Here is a 7,513-nt window from a genome sequence, read left to right on the forward strand (position 1 = left end):
CAGCATTTCAGGAAAGAGAGACAGAACAAACACGGACTATGCCTCTTACCTGGGAACGAGTCATTTCTGACTCTGCTTTCCTTCTCCTCTGGTCTTCCTTCTCAGGTAAGATCAGTCTTGGGAAGTGACCCGAGTGTTGAAAATAGGCTGTTCAATACTTAGAAAACCACAGCGAGCTCCCTGCAACGCAGCCCCACACAGAGGGAGGATCTCAACAGGTACAAATCACAATCCTCTACGGCCACTGACACAGCAGGGATTCTGGAACACAGAATCAAAGGAGGTGTTTTTAGTTTTATTCTTTTCTTCAGAACTCGCGGCCCTTCCTGTGAAAACCACGCGTTCTAGGCTGACCCTCCCCTTCAAACCTTAGGCGAGACCCTGACCAAACTCCATACAGAATAGAGCCTCCTTCACCTCTGCGTGGATCAGGGGCCTAGGGGTTGGGCAATGCAGGACTTTAAGCAGCGGTCTCTACAAGTTAGAAGGCAGAACTGCCAGAGAAGGCCATGGACTCTAGAACGATGTTAACAGGAAGCGGACGTGGGCCCCAGGGACCCGGCAGCTAAGCTAACGGACCTCAGACCTTCTCACGGCGATGCGAGGACACACTGGGACGGGAAAATGGGGGCGGTACCTTGAACGTCCACAGAGCCTCCCGAAACCCACGTGTGAAGGACAACAGGCCGTGGGACTAGACATCCGGGTTTTAAACAAACAAACTCACAAAAGCTGTCGCTCATTTAAACTGAAGTCCGTCTTGCCGGATACTGCGCACGCGCGGGCGGAAAATCCGGTACAGAGGAGGGTGAGTGCGCTACGCCGCGGCCAACGAGAGGCGACGTAAGGGGGGAGGGTGGGACGAGGCCGGAAGCGCAGGTACGTAGGGGCGGGCCCTGTGGGGGCGGAGCCTTGCCTCCCCTCACCCCCGCCCCAGTCCGTTTTGGGTCTGTTGGTCCTTCTGTCCAGCTGTGCTTCCTTTCTCTGCTTTTGCTGCCTTTAAATCTCTTTGATTTCCTCTGGAGCAGAGCTGCTTCCTGCCTGTTCTAAGTTAGTGTTTCACACAACTTAAGGCAAAAGAGAAGAATTTTGAGAGCCGCCTCTATGGGAAGCCGAGATGTTTTCAGCAAGTTGAAAAACGGGGAAAATTCAAAAGCCCTTTGTGTGAGTGTGTGAACATGGGTGTCTCCTCAGTGACGAAAAGTAGACTGTAATCACTCAGATGATCCGTTGGGAGGAAGCCTCAGTAATTGTAACCAGAGACCTGCTTACAACGAGGCAGCTGGCTTTTCCCTTAGGAAGTGATTCCAGAAAGAAAGAGGGAGACCGGAATCCACGTTGTCCTTTATGAGGTAACCACCGAAATGACATACCGTTACTCCTGCCAGAATCTGTTGATACATAGATTGGCTCTGTTAATTGTTGCTGCTGCTGAAGCAACCAATTGCCCTGCTTTTTCCAGGACTAAACAAGTTTCCAAGAAGCAGGACTTTTTGTGCTAAAACTGGGCACGAAACTAGGCAAATGGGGTGCGTGGATCACATCGACTTCTCTGCACTTAGCTTCCCAAACACCCTCCCCCACTGTTGGCTTTCTTCCCTAACCTCCTCCTCTTCATCCAGTCCTTGAAAGGATAATCTGGAGAAGAGGTAACACAAGGCAGGAAAAACAGTGAGAGGCCCACAGACAATTGTATCCCAAGAGAGTATACCTTTCTCTTTAAATGTGAAATTAGCAACTTCCCTTGTAGTCCAGTGGTTAAGACGCTGTGCTTCCACTGCAGATTATGTGGGTTCAATCCCTGGTGGGGGACCTAAGATCTCAGAGTTGAAGATTTAATCATTTCTTACACAGAAAGCATTAATCAGTACAATATAATGGTAAATGTATGTCAAGTTAATAAATTACTTATTAAAGAAAACGTGTTTAGGAACTTCCCCGGTGGTCCAATGGTTAAGACCCCACCTTCCAATGCAGAATTGGAATTCTTTCCCTAACTGGGGAACTAAGGTCCCACATGCTTTGCAGTGTGAACAAAAATGAAAAGAAAATATGTTTCTTTTTTTTCCCCCATTTATTTTTATTAGTTGGAGGCTAATTACTTTACAATATTGTAGTGGTTTTTGCCATACATTGACATGAATCAGCCATGGATTTACATGTGCTCCCCATCCCGATCCCCCCTCCCACCCTGAGCACTTGTCTCATGCATCCAACCTGGGCTGGTGATCTGTTTCACCCTTGATAGTATACTTGTTTCAATGCTGTTCTCTCCTAACATCCCACCCTCGCCTTCTCCCAGAGTCCAAAAGACTGTTCTATACATCTGTGTCTCTTTTTCTGTTTTGCATATAGGGTTATTGTTACCATCTTTTTAAATTCCACATATATGCTTTAGTATTCTGTATTGGTCTTTATCTTTCTGGCTGACTTCAAAAAATACGGAACGCTTCATGAATTTGTGTGTTATCCTCGTGCATGGGCCATGTTAATCTTCTCTGTATGGTTCCAATTTTAGTATGTGTGCTGCCAAAGCGAGGCCAAAAATATATTTCTTAAGTATCTCTGAGTGGGGACTGTCGGGAGCCAGGACACAAGATCCCATCCATGACAAGGTCATGATGAGAAAACCTGACAAGCAAGGCAGATCAGGATTCCAGGGATTTTGAAAAGCTGCCCCCAGCGCTCACCTTAAAGATGATATCTGTCTTTCTGATGCTTGCTTTAATAGACTACTCCCTAATTTCTGTGACACAGGCAGAAGGCCTTCCCCGATCTCTTTCCAAATAAGAATCAACTTAGAACTTTAATCAATATGTCTCCCGGGTGGTGGTATCTTATGAGATTATCCAGGATGAAAGGAGTGTTTCAATTTAAACTCCTTTGCTGGCATTCTAGTTTGTTTAGCAAATGCATCCATTCCCTTGGTACTAATATGCATGACTGCTCATAATACCCTAATCATAAAACAGCATAAAGAACCTGATCATATAAAGGCCCTAATAGACATAGAGCCCTTGGGGAGTGAGGAAGCCCTATTAGAAAACACAAGAAAAATTATTCTAAAAGTGGTTATTGGGTTAACATTTGCTTGCTGTGTTTTTGCTCTTAATGTGCTAAGGTTGTGCAGTGGAAACCATTGTTAATATAGTTATAGATCTAGAAAAATAAGAGCTTAGCCCTAGTGTGGTAACAATGAGATGGTTGTTAATTGTTAGCCAGGAGTGCTAGGCAGAGGCTGCCTCACTGAAGCTGCAGAGTCTGTGTGGGGTAAACCTCTTAGATAAATTCAACTGACAACTTCTGCAGAAGAATTGACCTTTATGTTAACAAGGTTATATTTCTACCATGTTGTGACATACTGTGACATACTGCAACATACTGTTGCCCTATGAGACTACAACACTTCTGTTGAGGTCACCACAGAAATGGAAAATAGGTTTACATTCACCTGACTCACATAAAATGACAGTAGGCCCCAAGGCCAGAAGATAATGTACAAGACCCTCATAAACAAAGAAGTATGCAGAAAACACCCTGGTTTCCTGAAGGACAAGCTGATGTAATGTTAAACTATCTTCCCCTTAGAAATGTACTAACTTAGGGTATAAAAGCTACGGTAAAAAATAAAGCATTGCCAGACTCTGCTGCACACCCCAGTCTGGTTTCTCTCTCTCTTTCTCTCTCTCTCTCTCTTGCCGACGCCGTTCATCCTGAGGGTACCCCTGGATCCTGCCGGGGCTGGACCCTGGCACTTCTCCAGGGGGTCTTTCCAACCAAGGGATCAAACCCTGGTCTCCTGCATTGCAGGCAGGTTCTCTACCATCTGAGCTACCAGGAAGCAATAGAAATACCTTCTCTAACTCTGGAATTTATCAAGTGCTTAACAAAGACATTGTTTCCTGCCGGGGTCCAGCCTTGGCAGGATCCAGGGGGTACCCTCAGGATGAACGGCGTCGGCGAGAGAGAGAGAGAGAGAGAGAGAGAGAGAGAGAGAGAGCGAGAGAGAGAGACGACACGTGAGACCAGCCTTGATAGGGCCAAATCGGTGTTTTACTTTTTGACAACCCGTTTTATTCCCTTTCACAGAACGTTTTCAAGGTACAAGATGCTTACTCATGATTACACAGGGTTAGCATTACATCATTTTGATTTTTTAGGAAGAGCAGGATTTTTTTTTGCTTTCTAATTCTATAGTAATTTTTAGCACATGATCTTCTGGCCTTGGGGCTATTAACATTTTATGCAGGTCAGGTGAATGTAAACCTATTTTCCGTTTTTATGGTGACCTTAACTGAAAGGTAACAGTCTCATAGGGAAATAGTACAGAGTAGAATTATATTCTTGTTAATACAAAAATTAATCCTTCTGCAAAAGTTGTCAGTTGCGTTTATCTAAGAAGTTTACCCCATACTGACTCTGCGACTTTGGTGAGGCAGCTTCTGCCTAGCACTCCTGGCTGACAATTAACAACCATCTCATTGTTACCACACTAGGGCTAAGTCCTTATTTCTCTAGATCTTAAACTATATTAACAATGGTTTCTATAACACAACCTTAGCACATTAAAAGCAAAAACACAGCAAGCAAAACACAGCAAGCAAATCTCAACCCAATAACCACCTATAGAATAATTTTTCTTATGTTTTCTAATAGGACTCCTTTACCCCTTAAAAAGGCTCTATGTCTATTAGGGCTTTTATATAATCAGGTTCTTTATGCTATTTTATGATTAGGATATTATAAGCAATCATGCATATTAGTACCAAGGGCATAAATGCATTTGGCTAACAAACTACCAGCAAAGGAGTTTATTTTTATTTTTTTAACATTTATTTTTATTTATTTGGCTGCATAGAGTCTTAGCTGTGGCATGTGGGATCTAGTTCCCTAGCCAGGGATTGAACCCAGCCCCCCTGTATCAGGAGCACAGAGTCTTAGCCACTGGACCACAAGGGAATTCCCCAGCAAAGGAGTTTAAATTAAAACACTCCTTTCACCATGAATAATCTTATAAAATACCACCACCTGGGAAACTTATTGATTAAAGTTCTAAATTGATTCTTATTTGGGAAGAGATCGGGGAAGGCCTTCTGCCTGTGTCACAGAAATTAGGGAGTAGTCCATTGAGGCAGGCATCAGAAAGACAGATATCATCTTTAAGGTGAGAGCCAGGGGCAGCTTTTCGAAATCCCTGAAAACCTGATCTGCCTTGCCTGTCAGGCTTTCTCTCCTCGTGACCTTGTCATGGGTGGGATCTCGTGAGCTGGCCTTTTCGAAACCCCTGAAAACCTGATCCGCCTTGCCGTCAGGTTTTCTCCCTTACGGCCTTGTCATGGGTAGGGTCTCATGTCTTGGCTCCCGGCAGTTTCCTACTGAAAACATCCATAGTTGGCTGATTTGGGTCAGACCATTCTCCAAAAGTAACTTCAGAAATGGGTTTCAGATGGCAGCTATCAAGCATAAAAGCATAGTGTGTCATATTCTCTAATTTGAAAATATTCTCAAAATTTATAGTTGTATAATTTCATTTTACAAAATAAAAATCATTTTTTAAATATGTCATTTTCTTTAAATGTGATGTTTCAGAAATCTTGATTTCCACTTAATACTTTTAATGTCACATTAAATAACAGGTCAGTTTATGATTTGGAATTAGTCATGCTTATTTTGTATGTCACACCAGTTTATCACATATTATTGTCTCTAAGTATCATAGTTTAGGTTATAGTCTTCCATGACTGGTAGATGTTTTTTCAACTCCTGTCAAAAAAACAATTAGTATTTCTGTCACTAAGCAAGTAAAGAGCTTAGAGTGCATTTGGAAAACAAAATTTGTCAAAAAAAATTTTTTAATATTTCAAAATTTTATTTTTTAATTGAAGGATAATTGATTTACAGAATTTTGTTTTGTCAAAACCTCAACATGAATCAGCCATAGGTATACATATATCCCCTCCCTCTTGAACATTCCTCCCATCTCCCTCCCACATTGCACCCCTGTAAGTTGATACAGACCCCCTGTTTGAGTTTCCTGAGACATTCAGCAAATTCCCGCTTGGCTACCTATTTTACATGTGGTAATGTAAGTTTCCATGTTACTCTCTCCATACATCTCACCCTCTCCTCCCCTCTCCCCATGTCCATAAGTCTATTCTTTATGTCTGTTTCTCCATTGCTGCCCTGCAAATAAATTCTTTCATACCATCTTCCTAGATTCATCAAGTGGGGTCAGGTATACTGTAAGCGATTTAGATACTAGGGAGAATCGATCATAAGAGGCTTAGAATGAGGCTTCCCACTATGGTGAGATAACAGACAGCTAAGCGCAGCTTCTGACCCAAATCCCAGTTCTGGGGTGCGACTAAAGCTGGTCCTATAGTGAAGAGCACAGCAATAATACCAATCAGGGATGGGGCCAGGGTTGACAATAAGCATCCACTGGTATCTTGATAGCCAGATCATCAAGCTTCCACCGTGCTTTGAGCAGCCAGCTGCCAGAATGTGGCTGGAGCAAGGCTGAAGAATTCTGAAGCTTCTGCCATGCATGGTCTAGTCAGCTTTCAGAGTGACTAGAGCAGGGTGCAGCGTCTTTTGTGGCTGAGGGCCGTTGTTTTTGGAACCAGACCTTGATGGAGTTTCTGCGGTCCATAACTGTTTTCCAGGTGTCCTCATCACAGGAAGCCGCTGCCTTCTTGACTCTGGTGTGGTGGATCCAAGGGATGATGCCTGTAACTTTAACAGCAGTAGGGGTTGCCAGGACAACCATGTGAGGGCCTGTCCAAACTGGCTAAAGTGGTTCTTTTTTCCAATCTTTAACCCATACCTCATCTCCTGGCTGATAGGGATGAACCCAATTGCCCAAAAGAATGGGTGTCCTTTCCAAGGTTTCTTGGGCGATATGGTGGAGGACTTTTCCCAGGTCTCCAGGTCAGCTAGTTATTGGGGGTTTCCCTTGAGTTTTCCTATTACTGGGGTGTTCTCCCATATAAGATCTCAAAGGGAGAATAGCCTGAGGACTCAGGGTGCATCGGGCTTGGAGTAAGGCTAGGGGTAACATGTAGACCCAAGATAACTGGTCCTGACAGAGTTTAGCTAATGTAGTCTTGAGGGTCTGATTCATGCGTTCAACTTTCCCTGAGCTCTGTGGCCTGTAAGCAGTGTGAAGCTTCCATTTGATTCCCAGTGTCCTGGATAAAGTTTGGATTATCTCAGACACAAAAGCTGGCCTGTTGTCAGACCCTATGGAGAGAGGCAGCTCATATCTCGGGATCATGTCTCTTCACAGGGCCTTGGCCACTTCTCGTGCCTGTTCAGTGCGTGTGGGGTAGGCTTCAGCCCATCCCGAGTAGGTGTAGACTACCACAAGGAAATACTTATAGCCCCTATATGGTTTGACTTCAGTAAAATCCACGTCTAGACCTTCAAAGGGCCGTGTCCCAATGGTCAGCACCCCTGGGTTGGGTCTTGGTCCTTGGCTGGCATTGTTCTGAGCACAAGTCACAGAACTAGC

The 7,513-nt window shown here is 44.1% G+C and overlaps 1 non-coding gene and 1 pseudogene across 1 annotated transcript; both read right to left on the reverse strand.

Moving 5' to 3' along the window:
• Positions 1-1,193, reverse strand: part of LOC110145159 (zinc finger protein 519-like) — a 36,852-nt pseudogene extending 35,659 nt beyond the window's left edge.
• A 1,242-nt stretch (positions 1,194-2,435) lies between these two features.
• Positions 2,436-2,538, reverse strand: LOC139033695 (U6 spliceosomal RNA). The gene has a single exon (XR_011486193.1). It is a non-coding gene; the product is annotated as a U6 spliceosomal RNA (small nuclear RNA).
• Positions 2,539-7,513: the final 4,975 nt, after the last annotated feature.

The sequence above is a fragment of the Odocoileus virginianus genome, unplaced genomic scaffold (genome assembly GCF_023699985.2).
Source record: "Odocoileus virginianus isolate 20LAN1187 ecotype Illinois unplaced genomic scaffold, Ovbor_1.2 Unplaced_Scaffold_36, whole genome shotgun sequence".
Lineage (NCBI taxonomy): Eukaryota > Metazoa > Chordata > Mammalia > Artiodactyla > Cervidae > Odocoileus > Odocoileus virginianus.